Source organism: Eulemur rufifrons, chromosome 3 (genome assembly GCF_041146395.1).
Source record: "Eulemur rufifrons isolate Redbay chromosome 3, OSU_ERuf_1, whole genome shotgun sequence".
NCBI lineage: Eukaryota > Metazoa > Chordata > Mammalia > Primates > Lemuridae > Eulemur > Eulemur rufifrons.
Window position 1 is genome coordinate 82,927,971 of NC_090985.1, and position 22,031 is coordinate 82,950,001.

Here is a 22,031-nt window from a genome sequence, read left to right on the forward strand (position 1 = left end):
TGAAGGTTCAGTAAGAAGGTAGAGGATACTTCTAGTATTCCCCATCCCCCCCCAGCTACCAACCGGAAAAAATATTATTTCAATGAGTAAATGAGATTGGGCAGCATATAAAACAAGAACTTCCTCAGAGGCACAAGTTAGAAATCCTTCCACAGCTTCTGGTTACCATCAAGATGGTAAATACCCCGCCAGCTCCCGCCCCGAAAATCAAACCTGCAGAAACTAGAGAAGCTAAAAAGAAGCATGGATTCCAGAAAACAATAGAAAGAACCACAAGAAGAAACCGGGCAGACTCCTGCTGCTCTGCACACTGTGTAGACCGTGGGGGCGGGGGTGGAGCTGAGCAACTGCAGCCTGTGGCGAGGGAGCCCCAGTGGCAGCGAAAGGACAAGCCAGGGGAACTGTTTCATTCTCTCTTCCATCAGCCCATCCACTTCCTAGAAATGGCACAGACAGCCCAAGGCACCCGGGCTGGTGCTCTGTACCAGGGCAGTTCAAAAGTCCTTCTTGTGAGAATAGTCAATGAAAGTAGGCAGTGGGGGCTGGCTGGGAGGCTGCCCTTGGCCATTCAGTTCTCTAACCCCCTTCCCTCCAAACTGGCATGGCTGGTGGAACACCACTGAAGGAGACTGCCTCTCCCTAGTGCTGCATCTTTCTAAGTGCGGAAAGGTGAAATCCTGCCCGAGAGATTTGCCTGGTACAGTGGCGGCAACAGGAGTCATCAGTAATGGAATTTTGGTATTTGGGCCTCTCCTCCTTGAGGCTCATCCTGTCCCTTCTCTTTAAACTTTCCAAAACCGGGACAGTTTAGGGCATGCACTTTAGAGCCTTCCCACATATGTTTTCTGATTGAATAGCTGAGACCTCCAGGGACCATCACAAGCCCAAATAATTTAGAAGACAAAAGCTGAATATAGGCCAAACAGCTGAAGCAGAATTGTTGAAATCAAGAATTTCAAATATCCTGATAAATATATTTAAGGGAAAGATCGTGGAAAATATTTGTAACATAAATAATGAACCAGAAATAAGAAAAAGTGGAAATAGTAGATAAGTAAAATACAAACACTGACATAAAGAGCATAATGGGTGGGGCAAACAGTAGAATGGGTACAGCTGAAGAACTTTAATGAGTTATAAAGCCTGATTCAGCAATTCTCTAAGAAAGCATGAAAAAAGTAAAAAGAGAAAATATTCAAAAGAAAAGCAATAGATAAGCAGGGTAGATGCAGAAGTGCTAGCATATGCATGGTAAGAGTACCAGAAAGAAAAAGAATATATATAGAAGAAAAATACCTTTTACAAAACAAATTTTTCAGACTTAATAAAAGATAAAGATTTTAGTTTATACTTGTTAAACAGTACAGATAAGGAGAATAGGGGATTTAGTGAGTTAGATTTAAGAACACCATATGTGGTAAGATTTAAGAATATTAAGTACAAAGAGAAATTCTAAAAGCTTACAGGGGGAAATAATAGATCATCTACAAAAGAACCAGGCTGATATTGCTTATCAACAGCAATACTGGATGCACAATGGAGTAATATTTTTATGTATTAAGGGAAAATAATATTAGCCCAGAATTTGATAACAAGCTAAAATGTCACTAAAATATGAAGGTATAATCAAAATATTCAACGACATAATCAGCCCTCAGATTTTCCACACAAAAATCCTCCTTCAAAGTACTCTTACAGAAAGTATTCAAATATTGTGAAGAGCAAAATTTAGAAGATATTAATACTTCACGAGTTATGGATTATAAAAGAATTCAGTGACCTATGGAGTACACTGTTTATTGAAAAGACAAAGCAAAACAACAACGAGGCAAGTAAGGACCAAAATAACAAAAGACAGTATATCTATCAGCAACTTGGGGATAAACTCTAGATGACAGCAATACGATGTGCTGTTGAAGGAAAAAATGTTCCAGGTACTTATCCTTTTAAACTTGATAAGTTTAAGAATTCAATAAATATGAACAAAATTGAATTTGAGTTTGAGTCAAGTAACCAATGTAAGGACAAAATTACAAGGTATAACTTTTAAAACTATAGAAGAACTTAAATTATCTAATGGAAAGCCAGGGAAGGGAAAGGAAGGGAAGAGAAAAGAAGGGAAGAGAAGGGAAGAGGAGGAGAAGGGGAAAGAAAGGGGAAGAGAAAGAGGAAAGGAAAATATAAAATAAGATTTAAGAAATAATTCCTATCATAAAGTGATCATAATAAATGTATATGAGTCACATTTCCTAATTAAGGGACAGGAATTTTCACACTGGATGAAAATAAAACCCAACAATATATTGTCTAAAAAAGATACACCTATAACAAAAGACACAGAGAGGTTGAAAGTAAAAGTAGAAAAAGATAGACCAGGAAGATGTGGATCAAAGGATACCTAAGGTAGCAATTCTAATACACAACAAAATAGAATAAAATAAAGATAAAGGTGCAAAAGGAACAAAAAAAGAGTATATCATAAACTTACATGGAAAGCCTCAAGAAAGCAAAATAAAAATATGACAGAATTTCAGGTTGAAAAATCAACAATTATTGCTACAGATTTTAGTGCATCCCTCTCCTGAACTGATAAATTAAGAGGACAAAAACTAAGCATAGATATCAAAGACAACCAATATAATTAAGAAGCTCAAGCTGTTAGACATATATCCAATTCTATACCAAATGGAGAATACTCATGAAATATTTACAAAACTTTAGCTACATAATGAATCCTGAAATGATAAATAATTATAAAAAAGGACAAAAATGATAAATAATATACAGAATTTGCTTTCTTTCTTATACAATAAAATTATGTTAGGAATAAAATGATATCTTTAAATATTAAAAATTTTAGAAACTAAATAATATATTTCAAAATAACCCTTGCAACAAAAAGGAAATCACATAAAAAATTAAGAAATACAAAGACAGATCTCCATTACTGCTGGTCTGCTTTTTACATGATCTAAGATTTATGTAGATTAAATACCAAAGCTGACCCCAAATAGATCACTATTTCCTTGAATTTATTAGATCCCAGATATTTTATAGAAATGGTTGAAAATGGCAAAAGCCATGGCAAACAGTCCCTCTTGGTGGGGATGATTCTTGAAAGTTTCATCTTCCTACCAACCTACTTGATAAAGATCATATCACTCTTGTAAATACATACATTGCAATCTAAGTTTTTGTAAGACCTTTTAGGACCTTCCCTTTCTTTGGGTTCTTTCATAGAAATTCCTAGTTTTTTGATGGTTTCACATAATATCCCAGATAAGCTAGAGTCCCATAGCTTTTATAATAAATTAATAGCAAGTAAAAACTAGTTTTATAAAAATCAACAATAAAAATGCATACAATAGCCAACAATTTGGTCACATGTGAAACTCATGAGGACATTTCTACTCTTTGTATAAAGAACAAAGAAGAAAGAAAAAAATATTGGAAAGAAAACTCTAAGAGCACAATAACAAAGTAAGAATGTGAGGGATGGAAGGTGGGTGGACTGCAGAGATAATTAATGCCTTGGAGATTAAAAAAGCCATAGGACGGATGGGAAGTGCTAAAATGATAACACATTAAACGTGCTGGGTAGAGAATGTTATTTAATTCCTAAGTGTAATCGTTTAAAAGGAATGCTAAAAAGAAACCGTAAATACCATGAGACCCTGAGAAGACCTGTGTTTATTTGTCCTTCCTTTCTTCCCTCCCTCCTTTCCCTCTTTCCTTCCTCCCTTCCTCCTCCCTCCTTTCTCTTCCTTCTTTCTCTCTTTTGTTTTGGACATAGGGTTTATCAGGGACGCTTGCAGCCTACTATAGAGCAAAAAAAAAAAAAAAAAGAGTTCGCTTTTCCTATACTCATGTTAGTTCTCTAAGGAAGAGAATTAGCTATAGACCAAAACGGTGTACTTGCCACCTCTGTATGCTGCAAATCCAAAAATAGGGAGTTCATTGTGTTTCCAGGTTTATTTGAGATTTTGACTTCCTGAACCTGAACCTATTGTACAACTTACAGGTTACTCAGCTAAAAGGAAGGTCTCAGTTACATTGGTTTGCTAAAAGCAAAACAAGGACTGGAGTTACACATGTATAACTTCTTGAAAGACAGTCAATAAGCTAATTTTGTAAGGGCCACATACAAATATGAACCAGGACCTGCTGTGATTTCCTTCTCAAATAAATACCTGCTGAGAACCATAAATCACCCATATTTTAGTTTGATTGAGCATATGTGTTTTTGCCAAACGCTGATAGGAGCAGCAGAAACAGTTCAACTAGTTTCTGAAATAAACAATTATCCCCAGTTTTTACTTCCTTAATGTATCATAGACTGTACATTGGACCCAAATATCACCAAAATTTATGAGCTTTATAGGATTCATTTCTATTTCCAAATTGTCTAGCCCCTATATCTAACTATAGGTGCTACACCATAACCAACACACCTTCCCAGTGGCTTGAAAGAGTGTTTGTTAATTAATGCTTAACAACCAGGAAGTGGTTTCCATAGAGAACTATGGGAAAAAGATGATTTCATGATATCCATATATGTATTTCATATATATTCATATAAATTATTTCAACCTCCCTCATCCAAAAAACCACTTGGGTGGTAGCTATCCACTCTTAAGAAGTTATTTGAATCCTTTAAAAGTATGTGAGGCAATTCACAATTGCAAAGATGTGGAAACAACTCAAGGCCCATCAATACATGAGTGGATTAATAAAATGTGGTATATGTCTACCATATTTGTCTACATATATGTCTACCATACTCAACTACAAAAACAATGGTGATCTAGCACCTCTTATAATATCCTGGGTAGAGCTTGAGCCCATCTTTGAAGTGAGGTATCACAAGAATGGAAAAACAAGCACCACGTGTACTCACCATCAACTTGGTAATAACTGATCAACGCTAAGGTGCTCACATGATAGTAATATTCACTGGGAGCCGGTCAGGTGGGGGTGGGGTTGGGGGTGGGTAAACTCACAACTAATGGATGTGGAGCACACTGTATAGGGGAAGGGCACGCTTGTAGCCCTGGCTTGGGCAAGGCAAAGGCATTATATGTAACCAAAATGTCTGTACCTCCATAATATTCTGAAATAATTAAAAAAAAAAAGCATGTGAGGGAAAAGTCCTTCCCAATTAAGCCAGATCATCTGTTGATGTTGGTTATTCATGACAGACCACATCTTGGGCTGTCCTAATTTGTCCAGGAGGCAAATGGTTTCAAAACATTGCCCTTGGACTGACCTAACATTCCAAATACAAACAACCTTCTCTTTCTCTTTGGAAGCAAGGGGGTAGAGTTTTACCCATTGCCTCATTTCCCCAAAAGGCCAACAGAGGGGCAGCTAGATCCAGGATGTGCATTTAGGATTTTAGTAGCCTAAGCCAAGGTAGAGGGTATACCCCCAGATACTTCACAGAAGAGCAACCACTTGGGTGTCTCTAGAACACAGACACTCTGATCGCAGGACAACTGGGATGGGATGTGGGTCATTTCTTGTCCTGGTGGTGAACAGGGAGCACCACACAGCTGGGGGACCCCTTCTTAGTTCTGCCTCACCCACTAGGGCAGCCATATAAACCAGTACCCCCAAAACAGCCTCACCATGGAAAAACACTATGTGTCTTCCTTTCTGGACATTATGGAGGAAGTAAAATGAAAAAGTTTAGGAGTTGGTTCTTCTTGCTACCACAAATTACTCAATGTTCAATGACAAGGGGCTATTCCTAGAATCCTCCCCAGCTAGAGGATACCTAAGGTCCCAGATCACTCTATGTGCCAAGTGTATTTCTTCCACACGTGCCTCAGGATGTGGTCAGTGTAACATGGACAGTTGTATAACCAGTGACCCTGAACGTGGTCTTTATACTTTCTTAGAGAAAACGAAAACTCACATCCTCTTCTAAGTACGCAGGACATAATTCTCTGCCATGAATTAAACTCTCCTGATCCAATTTAGAACACACAGGAGAAATTCATTTCCCCATTGTTCTGCAGTTCGCTTTCAGAATTGTATCCATTCTGCCATTGCTTGAGTATCTTACATTCCACCTTTCTCCAACTCCCTCTACTTACACAGGAGTAGGTTGCCTCTGCCTTATGATAGTTTATTACTTATTTCCTGTTTCCCCAAACCATTAAAACTGAGCCATTTTCTTAATGGCTAGCCAAAGCTCTTTGGCCTGGGGTATTCATATACACGTTTGGCATGTAATAAAACCCCACTGAAGGGCCCTCAGAACAGACCATGGTACAGTCTGGTGTAGTTTTATATTCTCAGTTGCTAGTGCTGCCCAGGATTTCCAAAGGAAGTCTATAACACAGACAGATCTTAAAGCCAGGCCTTATATTAAATTAAAGGAAAGAATGTGTCAAGGGATTTCTCACCGAGGCGTAGTACAGGAGGAATGGAAGTCTGCTCTAGCTATGGAAAACTAAGCTTGATAGGAGAGGCCAGACCGACTGGGGGCAAGCTCCTCCCCCAGGCAGAGTGGTAGTTTCTTTCATCGAGACATGGTAGAAGACAAATAGGGATTGTCTATAAACTTTAAATTGTCGTAAACTTAATTTTTCATTTAAAAATATTATCCTACTATTTTAATTGTTCAACAAATTTGTTAATGTGACTAAGAGAACTCTTACTTAATTCCTTCAACATGGCAAGACAAGTTTAAAAAAAAAAACTTCTGAATTTAAACAGCATGAATTTACCTTAACAAAAGACAAACATGCAAAAGAATTTAGGGTCCTTATGCTTATGATTTGAAACCATTCTTGGTCTATGTACGGTAGTAGAGACTGGGCTAATTTAATGAAGCCAGTGAACAGGGTTGCACTCGTGTACTGTGAAGGGGATGGGTTTTCAGATAAAGTTGCTTTGAATGGAAATTGGTGTAAGGAACACCTGGTCCAACTCCCAGTAGTGCATTAGTTAGAAACTGGAGAAAGACCCACTTTTAGAACCACTAATGAGCCCCAGGTGAAAACACTGTGAACTACACGGCTCCTTTTTTCTAAAATTCCCAGTGTTTTGATTGATGAGCAAATTGTTTAGGATTCCTAATTTTCCGTTACATTAAAACATAACCTTTGTTTTTCCTCCCAACTAAAACAATTTTGTCTCTAGCTACCAAATGCCTATCATTAGTTATAGAAAAGACCAGCTTCCATTTAGGCAGCCACTTGGTGAGAGAGACATACTTGTAGTTTGAGTCTGCAGAGGATTTATGATCAAAAAGAGTAAAATTGGATCACTTTGGAGTTTAAAGTGGCTAATTAAGCACATACTGTGTTGTATTTTCTTATATCCACATAATTGTTACATTTGACAGGATTTAGAATCTTTCAATATTTTAAAAGAAATTGCCTGTTTAAATTTTGTAAAAATGTTCAGTTACTGTCAAGTCTCAGGTGCTGAGAACCACTGGCTTTAAGGAAAAAGAACCAAAGAAGTTGTTTCACATCATTCGTTGAACATGTATTTATCACACATACTATTACCATGCACTAAGAAAAAATAAAAGTATAGATAAAGAATTCAGTTATATTGCACATTTTTATTAAGGCCAAGATTCTGTAGATATATGGCAACATTTTGAGCTTTTCTTTTTTAGTTTGACCATTATTTATTTATAAAGTTATTTATTGAACACCATCGTCCACTCAGCAACACATGTAAACATGGATAAAGTAAACATAGCCAGTGCATTCATGGAGTTCACAGTACGGGGTGTTGATAAACACTGAACCAAGTAACATAGACATTGCTGTAATTATGACTGAGTTCCATAAAGGAAATGTCTAGGGTACAATGAGAGTGTATAACATAGGAACTGTTAGATCAGGGAGGACTTCCTTGAGGAAGTAACATTAAGTTAAACCTGAAAGATAAAGCAGAAATTAGCCAGATGTAGAGAAAGAAAAAAAGAGCCTTACACATCGTAGACAAGGCCTTGCCAAGGCCCTGAGGCAGGAACAAACTTGGAAGTAAACTTGTGGAATAAAGAAAAGATAGGAATCTCTGTAATGGTTTGCATTTCCCTACCTTCATAAATTAATATGCTAAACATGTTATCAACTTTTCTTACTTATTCAAGTCATCATTTTAATCATCAATAATTATGCTGTGCTAAGAAATGGTGTCTTCAGGAGTTATAGAAATGTCCCTGAAATAAATGGTACCAAATAATTATGCTTCTTGAGTCCTTATATTTAATATATCTGGTTTTCCTGTATCTTTTTTTTTTTTTGCCATCAACCATCACTTGATTTCCGATAGTGTTTCTGCTAGTAACACTGCTCCAATTGTCAATTTTTAACTTATAATATGTTGTGGTCTGGAGATCTAGATAATATATGTCAACTAGACATGAGAAGAGCAGAAAAATGTGACCCATAATCAAAATTAAAATCAGTCAGTAGAAACAGACAAAGGAAGGAAAAAAATGATGAATTTTGCAGCAGGGACTTCAAAATAGCTACTATAAATATACTCAAGAATTTAAAAGAAAACATAAATAATGATAAATATTAAAGATATAAGAAGAATCAAATGGAATTTCTAGTGATATGTATGAAATAAAAAACTACCTCATTATCTAGATAAGAGGAAGAATTTAGACTCTACAGAAGAAAAATTCAGATAAGCAACAGAAGAACTTGAAGACAAGCTACAGAAATTTTTCAGATGTAAGCACAGAGAAACAAAAACTCTAAAATGCTTAACAAAACCTTGGAGGTGAACAATATCAAGTGGTCTATCATATTTAAAATTAGAGTTCTAGAGGAAAAAAGGCAAAAAGAGAATACAGGAAAAACATTTTAGAGAAATAGACTGAAAAATTCCAAATTTGATAAAAAATATAAATCCCCAAATCTAGGAAAGTCAGTGAATCCAAAGCAAGACAAACTCAAAGAAAATGACACCAAGGCAAATTATAATCAAATTTGTGAACATGAAAGTCATAAGAGAAAAATTACAGAAAATTATAGAATCAGATATTTTTAAAAATTATATACAGAGGAAGAAAGTAAGAGTGATTTCTGACTCCTCACCCAAAAATAAAGGCAAGCCAGGGGACAAGAAAATGATATCTTTAAAGTATTGAATTCCACTTAAGATACAGAAAGCTGGGAAGAGCATCATTCCCATACTAGCAGCAAGAAAAATCTGGATAATCTCCAAAATCATAACTTTTCTTGTGCCCATTAGAACAGCTGAAGACACAGGGCAAACACCTGGCCTGCCGTCTAAGCAAAGACCAGCACCTTCACAGATAGGCTTACCTGGGGTAGCGCGTGGGAAAAAGACAAGATTACCAAAGAAGCCAGTAAAATTTCAGCTAAAATATTTCATGTTGCTAATGGTCAAGACTAGAGTAAAAGTGGAGATCCTTTTAGAATCACAAATGTCACAGACACTCACAGACTCTTGTCCACATGTCTCTCTGGGTGCTCATTAGGAATGCTGAGGCAGGACAGAAGACCAGAGAACACCTCCCTTGTGTGTAGGTCTGGGGAAAGCAAACAGCTGCCAGCATGGAAAGGCAGGAAACCCTTACCAGATCCTTCTTCCTATGGGATAAAAAGCCTTAGGCCATTAGGGGAAGAACAGAAAACTCTGTCACCCTTAAGACCAAAGCCAGGACTAGGGTGAGGCAAACAAGGCATCTAGGGGACAAAATATAAGAAGGCATTCTCCCCGGTTTGTGCCTTATCAAACTAGCACTTGCACAGATCTGAGAGTGAAGGTCTCCTTAAATATTGTGCCCTAGGTGCATTGCTTGCTTCATCCAGACCCCAGCCATTCACAGGCATCACAGTTGGGTGAAAGAAGCAGAACAAAATGAATACTACCCTGGGGGAAGCGGTTAAAAACCACCCTGGACCCAGATCATAAGAGAGTTTCTAACAGTGGGGAGACAGGATCACTGAGAAAGTCCTAATCCCTGAGACCCAGGGTCACAGGGCTTGCCTAAGAATGAGGCTGACCAGGATAATGGATAAACATCTACCACTCTTCTACCGCCAAGCTAGCAAGACTTGAATAGTAATTAACATTAATACACTGCTTGGGGACAGACTGAGAGAGGAAAGGTACCTCTGAAGTGCAGACTCACAGGAAAATCCAAAACTGGGAGTGGAACAGGAACATTGAGGAAAACCCTCCAGTGACCCAGTCATCACCCTGATCACAAAGTAATGCAAGAAATATTGGAAGCCAGTGGTGCATTATGAGTAACCATAGCAACAACAATAACCCAAACCCAACTTAGCTCCTAGCAAGAAAAACTTAACCCTACACACCAAAGACCTAGCAGAAAAAGGCTGTGACCATTTTCAGGCACCAATAATAATTATCTATCTCAGTCCACCCTATCCTATACATGAGGTCTTGATTTCAATCAATTATTATGAGATGAAAAAAGAGGAAGAAAAAGAAAAACCTGACTGTCAAGAGACAAAATAATCAACAGAACAACGCCCAGGTATTCAATCTATCAAACAGAAAAATTAAAATTACTATGATTCACAATGAGATACCATTACACAACTATTAAAATGGCTAAAATCAATAAAAAGCTGATGTTAGCAAATATGCATAACAATGGGAACTTTCACACACTTTTGGCTGCTATGCAAAATGATACAACCACTTTGAAAATAGTTTCTAAAGTTAAATATATACTTACTACATGTCCCAGCAATCCCACTCCTATGTATTATCCAAATGTTTCAGAAGTTTGAGTTCACACAAAAGTCTGTACATGAATGTTTACAGCAGCTTTATTCATGGTGCTAAAATCTGGAAGCCTAGATGTTGTTCAGCTGCTGAATGGATAAGCAAAATATGATACATACATTCAATGAAATATGATGCAATAATAAAAAGGAGTGACCTATTTAAACAACAGATAAAACATAAATGTATTTTTCTAAGTGAAATAACCCCAAATACTATATACTTCATTATTCCATGGAAAAGGTGAAATTATGAAGATGGAAAACAGATTGATGCATCTGATAAAAATAAAGAAACAAAAAAATAAGTGAACAAAAAATAATAGACAACTCATCTTCGCAGAATAATTCCAATCAATAAATGTAGACAGAATGAAGGAAATAGAAAATGACCATTAAAACACTACAGTAACAATTGCTACAGGCAAGGTCTTTCAATGAGTACTAAAATTAGTAGACAAAAGTTTAAGGAGCAACAGCATATTTGCATAGCCTCTATATATCTCCACCCAAATATTTATTCATTATAAAGAGGGAAATAGTAATTTACAGTGGAGAAACCTTCCAGATACCAACTAAATTAAGTCACAAAAGTTAACATCATCACTAATAAAATATATCGATATTATAAACTACCTGATATAATGCACAGAAAAATACTTATCACTTCTGTGGTGTTTTTCCCCAAAATCAATATCCTCAATCTACTCATGAGAAAAACACCACCAAAAAAAAAAAAATTTATGGACATCCAACAAAAATTTGAGTAGTTGTCTCCAAGGGCACCAAGGTCATTAAAGAAAATGAAAGAATGAGAAACTTTCACAGGTAGGAGAAGATTACAGAGATGTGACAACTAAATGTAATATGGGACCCTGTATGGGATCCTGGAACAGACTAATATTAGTAGAAAAATTGGTGAAAATTGAATAAAGTTTATAGTGCTGTGCTAGTCTTAATTTCTTACTTTTGATAATTATAGCATAGTTATATAAGACATTAATATTAGGAGAAGTTGGGTTATACATATAGATGAACTCTGTACTATCTTTGCAACTTATCTGCAAGTCTAAAACTATTTCAAAAGAAAAAGTTAAAAATAACTATAATTAATATGTTAAAGGTTCTAGTCAAAAGGTTAAAAAAATCCACAAACGTGGAATTTCAACAGATAGATATAAACTAAAAGAAAGAAACAAACAGAAATGGTACCAGGTATCAATATTGTCTTTGAAGGACTTATTACTAGACTTGACACAGCTGAAGGAAAAATCAGTATTTTAAAAACAACTCAATAGAAATTACCCAAACTGAACTGAAACAGAAAAATAAATGGTAAAATATAAAGTAGAACATAGCATCTAAGAGCTCTGGGACAAAGTCAAATGGTCTACTGTATTATACTTGGAATCCCAGAAGAAGAGAGAGAGAAGGCAGAGGAATATTGTAAAGTAGAATGTCTGAGAATTTTCCCCAAACAATGAAAGATATCAAACCCCATATCCCAACAGGCAAAGAGAACAAGCAGCAAGAGAAATACTAAGGTACTAGGGGTGGAGAGGAGGGAAGGACTGGCACCATAGCAGTCTATCTAACAAAAATGTCCTTGAAATTGAAGGTCACACAAAAAAAATTTCAAGCAAAGAAAACATTGAAAGCACTTGTTAACAGCAAGACTTCACTACCAAAAATGTTAAAATTTCTTCAGTTGGAAAGAATATGGTTTCAGTTGGTAACTTGGGTATATATAAATCAATAAGAAGTATCAGAAATGGTAGATATGTAGGTAAATGTATTGGCCTTTCTTCTGATTTTTAAATCTCTGAGGTAGGAAAATGACTTCTTAAAAAATTGGCCAGGCGCAGTGGCTCACGCCTGTAATCCTAGCACTCTGGGAGGCTGAGGTGGGTGGATCGCTCAAGGTCAGGAGTTCGAGACCAGCCTGAGCAAGAGCGAGACCCCACCTCTACTAAAAATAGAAAGAAATTAGCTGGACAACTAAAAATATATATAGAAAAATTAGCTGGGCATGGTGGTGCATGCCTGTAGTCCCAGCTACTCCGGAGGCTGAGGCAGGAGGATCGCTTGAGCCCAGGAGTTTGAGGTTGCTGTGAGCTAGGCTGATGCCACGGCACTCACTCTAGCCAGGGCAACAAAGCGAGACTCTGTCTCAAAAAAAAAAAAAAAAAAATTACAATATTTTGTAATTTTATATCATACATAGGAGTAAAATGTATGACAATAGCACAAAGGATAGAGATAAACTACAAGATATTGTAAGAATTTTCTATTGTAAGGGAAGTGATATAATATTTTTTAAAAATCTACCAACATCAACCCAAAAGTTAAATAAAATACATCCTGCAAATAATAGTGGCGAAAATGAAATATAAAAATATTCAATTGATGCAAAATGAGTCAGGGGTAGGGAAAGTAGGAACAAATAAGATGGAAAATATAGAAAACATCTAAACTCCATCATATAGACAATTATTTTAATGTAAAAGTACAAACACACCAATTAGAAGTCAGAGATTATCAAACTAGATTTTTTAAAAACCAACTATATGTTGCTAACAGTAAAAACATTAAATATAAAGTCACAGAAGTTAAAAGGGGGGAAAATGATATACCATGCAAACACTAGAGACTGCAGCAGTAATATTTTTATGATAAAGTAGACTATGAAAAAAAAATTGAAAGGGATATAGGAATAGATTATAAAGTGGCAGGTATCAACTCATAAAGAAGATACAACAATGCAGGTTTAACCAATTCCTATCAAAACCCCAGGTATTTTTATTGTGGATGTAGAGAAGATATTCTAAAGTTTATATGGAAAAGCAAAGGAACTGGAATAGCTGACGTAATTTTTTTTTTAAAAAATTAACATGGGAGAATTCAGTCAACACAAATTCAAGGCATTGTATAGCTTCAGTAATCCAGATAGTGTGGTACTGATGGAGAAAAAAAACACAAAAATCAATGGAATAGAATAGAGAGATCAGAAATAGACTCACACAAATATTTTTTGTTTTTATTGTGATAAGATATATATAGCATAAACTTCTTATTTTTACCATTTTAAGTGTGCCAAGTCAGTGGCAATAATTACATTCACAATGTTGTGCGATCCTTGCCACTATTTCCAAAACTTTTCCATCACCCCAAAGAGAAACTTTGTAACCGTTAAGCAATAATTCTTCATTCTCCCCTCCTCCTAGTCCCTGATAATTTCTCATCTACTATTTGCTCTATGAATTTGTCTATTCTAGATATTTCATATAAGTAGAATTATACTATATTTGTCCTTTTTTTTATGGCTTATTGCATTTAGCACAATGTTTTCAAGGTTCATCCATGTCGTAGCTTGTATGAGAATTTTATTTCTTTTTATTGGTGAATAATATCCTATCGTATGTGCATACCACATTTTGTTTATTCATCTGTTGATGGACACTACACTTGGGTTGTTTGCACTTTTTGGCTGTTATAAATAATGCTGCAATGAACATTTTCATACAAGTATCTGTTGGAGTTCCTGTTTGCAAATATGTATATAAAGTTTTTAAAGTTAAAGTTTTTTAAAAACTTGCTCAAATACATAAGAAAAGCAGCAAACAACCAAATAGGGAACCAGGGAGAAAAGAAAAAATGACACACTTATTTTCACAGAAGAATAAAAACTGAGTGGCAAAATAGGAAAGGGGCTTAGCATTACTAATAATCAGAGAATGAAAAATAAGAAAAGAAGATACACACACACACGACTTACAAAAGTTAAGAAGTCTAACAATACCAAATGTTGGGACTCATATATGCTAGTGGAGTGCCAACTAGTAAAGTCACTTTGGAAAACATTTGGCATTATCTTGTAAAGTTGAATATATGCATACTCTACAACTCAGTAATTTCACACCATCAGAATAAAAGAACAAAAAAGTAACATTGGGATTATACATGTTCCAACATAAAGGCCAAACAAGAGAAAAAATAAATTGCTACTGAATACGAAGAGATAAGGGAGGCAACACATTTTTAGGGCTGTGAGTTAGGACAGAAGAGCCATGATTAACTTAATAGTTGGTGAGAAACTTCTTATAAAGTACATCAAGCGAGAATGTCCTCTGTGTCTGTACATCAATAAAGAGGATGGATGGCAGAGAGCATGGCCCAGGGCTTTCGTTATTTATCTTTCCATGCTTCTGTCTTTAAAATAGACTTTGTGAACGCCACTAGAAAGCAGGAGTCAACTGTTATATTTCTAAATACCCCCCTGAACAGGATGCTGGAAGGGAAAAGGAGGGAAGGAAGGTGAGAAGCCCAGGCTGCCAAGTAATCCACCATCTCAGAAGTGTGGTGTGGGCAGAGCTGGGAGAATGGATCCACCCCATGGCACGTCCCCCTGCCTCACCACTGAGCACGGCCTCTCCTAGCCCCTGAACCTCTCATTGAAATTCTCGCTGTTACAGTCATCAGGAAGGTGCTTTGTTTACCTTTGGGAATAAATCAAATACAGGCAGTCACTGACTTACAATGGTTTGACTAATGATTTTTTGACTTTATGATGGAATTTTCAGGTTATTAAATACATTTTGACTCATAATATTTTGGACTTATGATGCGTTTATTGGGACATAACCCCAGCGTAAGCAGAGGAGCCTCTGTATCTTAGTGTGGCATACAGGGCCCTTCATGGCTCCAGGCCCACGTCTCCTATTTCACACGCGAAGAAACCTATGCTGCCAAAACACTGAAGTTTCTTTAATAACATCTCTCTCCCCCTCCGCACCCCCTCCTCTCCTACTTCCCCTCTCTCATGCTCTCTCTACACAAATCACATACACACACACACACACACACACACACACACACGCACATTTATACATGCTGTTCTTTCTACTTGGAATACTCATTATCATCTCACCTACAAACAAATACACACTTCTGAATGACTACTTCTCCTCCCTTATTTCCCCTTATTTTTTGAGGGAATACCTCAACAAACCTAAAAGCAGCGACACTCTGGTAGCAATGAGCACACCTAGCACGAAAAGCTTGGTTTCTATATTCCTTATTCTAGTAAAGGGAACCAGGACTACTTAGGAAAATGGCTGATTCCAAGGCTGGGGAAGGGAAAGTACAAGATGAGCCTAACACATCTTATGCAAACAATAAATAAGAGCTCGAAATATGACAAGGACATGTCAGTGGGCCAAAAGAGAAAGCTTGAAGGGGCTCCTTATGGCCAAATCTGTCACAATTTGAGCATCAATATGAATAATGAAAGAAATGGATTATTACTAACTTGAATAACAAAAAGGAATCAATGGATTTATATATATAGTGTGTGTGTGTGTGTGTGTGTGTGTGTATGTGTAAGTGTGAGAGAGAGAAAGAGGGAGAGAGTGAGGGAGGCAGGGAGAAAGAACACTTTCTTCAGTGACAGAAAACTCTGTGTGTTTCATATGCTAATTAATCAACAAAATTTCTGTCTTCTCCACACCTCCTCTCTAGACTTTTACCCTTTTCTAGGTAAGCAATTTTAAAGCAACAGGCATGCTCTGGAGAGGTGCCTGATATTCAGTATGTTTCAGTGTCTCCTGTAAAGAAAATCAAAGGTTCACAGGGTCAGTAAATGCAGCACTCGACAGTTACAATACTACCTCGCACTTCTGCAGGACTTTACAATTTTTCAAGGCTATCTTGATTGTCATAATGATTATAAGAGCTACACAGGATGAGTGATGATTCCTATTTCAGAAACTGGAAACAATGAGGCTCACAGAAGCAAGTACATTGCAAAGATAGAATTACAGGTGAAGTTTTCTGACTTGTTTCGTGAAATATGTTCTATGCAACTTTTATCCTTGGAGAAGGTCACTTTCAAGAGTCAAGTAAATGTGATCCCTCCCTGTCACACAGCAGCAAAGCGAAGTATGAGGCAATCTGGTCTCATGGACCCGAGCAAGTCTAAAATTTAAAAGCCGTGATTAAGCTCCATTTCTGCACTAATCTTCTCCGTGGCCAACTAATAACAAAGCAATACTAGTTCTCTCATCTGTTTTACAATTAAAAGGATAAAATGTGGAGCTTTTTAACTGTCATAATGTAGACAGTTAAAAAGAAATAGGGTTAAAGGTTAAATGAGCATCTAAAACCATAGATAGCATTCTTTGGCTTTTGATCTCACAAACACTTCTAGACTTTAAACTAGGATTCGCATGTGGCATTTTGAATCTTGAAGTCTGGGTTATTTGTAATATATGAAACACTGTGGGTTGAGTAGTGAAGTTTACATTTGCAATGAGATCTTTCTCTGAAAGGATTGAGGCTGAACTACTATTTAACTTTCCATGTTTGGAAAAGGAACTGAAATAAGCACTTAAATCCCTTCCCCCCATTTTTGTAATATGAGTCAAACTTCAGGAAAGCTCTCCTCTTTCCCCACACAAAGAAAATTTTTATGTTCCTATCTGGTGTACAGCTATCTAATGACCAAAGAAAATCCCAAGATCATTTTTTCCTGGAAAAGCCACTTGTTTTAATGGAACAGTCAGTATTTCCGGGAGAACACAGCAAACTTAATTGGCAGCCTTATAGCAGATGGCTCCTGGAGTCTACTCATGCACCTGATATGACTAAAATCATTACTGAAAGGCCAACATGTGGTTTTTAAATTGCAGGGAACTAAATATTATGAGAACTCCATTTTTATAATTTGCAATGTCATTTAGTATTTCACAAACTGTTATTTCTCAGATTAATCTGTGAGTAAAGATATCCCGGAGAGGAATCGGCAATATTCTTTATGATATTTGTTCTGGACATTCGGTTTCTCAATGAATTTTTCAATTGACTCTCAACTTTAAAAAGTTAAAATTTACCAATTCTGTGTTGTTCAACATCAGCATTGTAAAGCATAATGCTTTGTGTTTAGCCAAGTACTTTCGTGTTTATTATCATTCATTTGGCAAATACTGTGCGTCTCCAAAATATGAGTCATAATGTTAACGATTACAATAATCTATTGCCGCTCAAATTGCATGAAACTATTTGGTTTCCTATAACACACTGAGCCTCACCTTTAAATAATTTTTACTGGTTGATGGCTTCCTGCTATTCCTGTAAAACCATTCCAAATAGATGAAACAATGAATAACTCAATCATGTATATCAACATTTTAATAACAGTTTTTAAAGCAATAAAAAATGAATATTTTTGCGGAATCTTTGATGGAGTCAAAGTTCAAATATATAAACTTTACTTTGACAGAATGTCACATGACATTAGGGCTTTTGTATTTTAAACTGATGGCCCCTAAACTTTCTAGGCTTTTGTTTCCTCCTCTGCAAAGGAGAGAGTTGGCTTACTTGATCCAAATAGCTCGTTGCAGCTGCATGATTCTTTAAATACACTTTAATTCAGTACCATACAGCTATGTATCAGCTGCCATCTAGAAATTGTGCAGATGCAAGAAATTCTCAAACATCAGTTTCCTACTCTACCACAGAACCTAATAATTTTACAAAAGCATCATTTAAAAAAAATAGGAGACAAGAAGGACACTAAACACATAAGTGTCAAAAACAGCAATCTAGAGATTGTGCTGAGAATACCCACCAGAACACTTGAGCTGTGGCCTGAAGGGACAAGACGCTTAAAGGAGTAGAGGAAGCAGATGTGTGGGAGAGGGAAGTGCACTGACTGGGAATAGGAAACAGGTTCTGTTCCCAGCACTGCCACCAACTAGCTGTGTGATTTCAGATAAGTCCTTGAACCTCTCTGGACCTTAGCCTCCCCAACTAAAGAAATCGATCTAGGTGATGCCTTAGATCCAATCAAACTCTGAAAAAAATCTACAATTCTATGTGAGACATATGATTCAACATCTTGCTGCCAAAACATGGCAAGAAATGCTCAGATTCACCAAAAAGAAAATGTATCGTTATTTTACATGGACAGTCTTTACAAGTCAGGTAGTCTTTCCTACCACTGCTTCTGTTCTACCCAGGGTCCTGCTTTACTTGCTGAGTCTTTTGATCAAAACCAATTGTTCTTAGTAGTGTAGACGCTCCTGCTTATCTTCCAAGCCCTCCTAGGAGCCTCGCTGAAGCTCTTGGGTGACCCAGCTCTCCTATACCACTAAATTATGTGGGAAACAACATTCTCTTGAGGCTTCCCATTGCTGAAAACTGGAATGCATCCAGCCGGAGCTCCAAGTTATCAGTCTGGAAGATAAGCAGAAAAATAATTGAAATTCAGAACAGCTGCAGTCCCTGCTAGGTCCTTAAATTTCTAGTAATTAAGTACTAAAGGGAACTTAGCAAATGTGAGTCTTTCATTTGTTTGCAAAGGTCATGAAATAACTTCAAAAAAATGAGGGTTATGTTAGTTTATAGAACACATATATTTATGAAACAATTATTAGCAAGAAGAATTTTATTTATCCTTAAGGTAACTCTTATCCCTATGTAATATGAATATATCCCTGAGTGAAAAAAAAGCAACCAAAAATGGAATGCCTGATTTTCAAAAAGTTTAGCTTCCTTTTTGGCTAAATTATCTATTACAGTACAATTTATACCCTTCTGTGTATGGGCATTATTTTTGACTAAGCAGTCTTTAGATGTACTGTATTTTTTTATTTATCTCATTCATTCATTCAAAGAAGGCACCTGGCTTCAGGAGCACCTAGCTTACGCCTAGTGCAGAGCCCCGGCTCAGAGTATATTCACTGAATAGCCACAACGGTAGACTCGGAAGGTCCTTCTGCCTATGAACTTGTTAGTGACTTAAGATATTCTAAGCATCATCCCCTTTCATCCTGCCTTTATGCACATACTCCAAACATTCTTCTTTAAAGAATTTTTAGGAGTTTTTTGTTACCATATTTACTTTCCTATGTAAATTATGAAACAAGATATATACTCTTTCCTACTTCATTTATTAGTTGGTTAAAATGGCTATAGGAAACAATTTGGAATGACATATAGGGCAAATAAAGAGATGTAATATGGTGGGGATGTAAGAGTTGTAGAGCTAAAGAAGAATCATAAAATTAACATAGCAGATGCTCCAGAAATGCTCTAGGATGGGCGAAGGCTGGTGCAAGCCAGGACCAAGGCTTTCAGAGGCTTAAGAAGAAGGACAATTACTTGACTAGGTGGCTGAGATTGTAATCGAAGCAGTTAGACTATGGAAAGCACGGGCTGTCAGCAGCATTTTAAAATTGTCCAGGAGAGAACCATGGATATTGTGGTGGGTGGGCGTGAGGACGGAGGGCAGTGAAAGTTTACTGGTCAGCGCTGTGCAGTGACAAGGGCCGACATTCCCTGGGTCCTATCCTGAGTTAGCCCTCACTGCAATCCTGCAAAGCAGCTACTATTACCATGTATTTATCAATAAAAATATTTTGAAACTAAAGCTTATGCAATGAAGTAATTCTGAGCCTCAAAGTTAGCAGTGCCTGAGTCAGTGCTCACACTCAGACCTACTGAGCCAATTCCAGAGCCAAGCGTTGCTAGACAGCCTCCTGGGGACATGCAGTCCCATCCTTTCAAAGTACTTGGTTCTTCCCACCCTCTGCTATTACTGGAAACTCATCACACAGTTAGCAATTCTTTGTTTCTCTGCCTTCACCTCTTCCGCTAAGTACTGTAAATTCCTCTGGGAACATCAGGTCTGATTGAATCATTGGTAAATGCTTGTAATAAAATATAGGTCTTTGGAATCTGTCTTCCCATTTGGCTTACTCTTTCCCTAAATTTTCCTAATGTTGCAGGTAAGTCCTTTCCCTGCAGTCTGCACTTCAGTTTCTAAAGAGAAGATGCAAGATTTAGAGTTTAATTTAGATTCTTTCTTTATTTTTTCTTTTTTCCTCCAAATAGAGAAAATAAGCTTTCTTATAGAAATAAGAAAGGCATCTGATCTAAGGAATATAAATGTATTTTTTGTGTGTGCATGTGATATGTGTGGGTTAGCATGTGATGTGAACTTAAAACTTAATTTATTATAAATTGTTTCAGACATATAAAATGTATTAAGAATAATATGATAAATGGTCACACATTTACTCCTTATCTTAAAAAATAAAATCTTCCTAGTATGGTTCAGTTCCTCTAATGTTCCACTCTTTAAAAAAATGAATAGTTTGTAATGAATCAAATAGAAATTATAGTATATGTTTCTACTTTATTTTTAAATTAACTTAGAAAATTTATTTTCATTAGCAACAAAAGAGTCTATCAGCTTCTGTGATCTAATTCTGTGTTTACTTGGATAGCTATCTGTCAGTTCACATTCAAAACACCAAAACCAGAAATTACCAACTTCCCCACCAAACTGCCTTCCCCCATGGGTTTCCCCATTCTGCAAGAGGCATTGCAATTTTCCCAGGTCACCCAGGTTTGATACATTGGATCACACTGTGTAAGATTCTTTCCTTTGCAGTTCCCCCTAGGCCTAGTCAGTCTCAAGTTTTCAAACGATGGCACAAGGACATGAGAAGCCTCAAGAATCTTTCAGAGTATCCTAAGTTCAAAACTATTTTTATGAGAATGCTAAGGTGTGATTTGCCTTTTGCACTTTTTCTCTCACAAGTATAGAGCAGAATTTTCCAGAGCCCACGTGCTGTGTGGCATCACAAGAGACTGGGTGTGTGACAATCCAGTTGGCTTCTATGAAGCCAGACATTAAAGCAATCGACAAAACTATAAAACAGTGTCATTTTTCTCACAATATATATTTTAAAACATAGTCTTTTTTCATGAAAATTACTTTTATGTTTATGTACAATAGCTTTATTATTTTTTGATGATTTGATACAATTTTTAAAATTTCTCAGCTTTAATTTCAAAAACAAACATTGACAGATAAATTCCACATAAAAAAAAATTTTGGGGTCCTTGGTTATTTTTAAGAGCATTGGTGGACCCAGCACCCAAACTTTGAGAACTGCTGTGCTGTGTCTTCACTGCCTTTACTGGACTTCTCAACACTTCCAGTAACTTCTCAGGCTCCAGCACCTCCCTCTTCTGTCCATCTACACATGACTGCAGAGTTCGCCTTCTTAGAAAAAGTTTTTCCATAATATTATTTCCCTGCTCAGGATCCATTAATGTAGGAATTTTTAATTCCTTTAACATTTTTTAGCCTTATCAATTCTTCAATTTTATCAACCCCAACTTCCCCGCAAAACCATGCACTTTAGGCAGGCAAGTCGTACTGACCCCAGAACACACTTTCATTCTCGCCTCCCAGTCTTT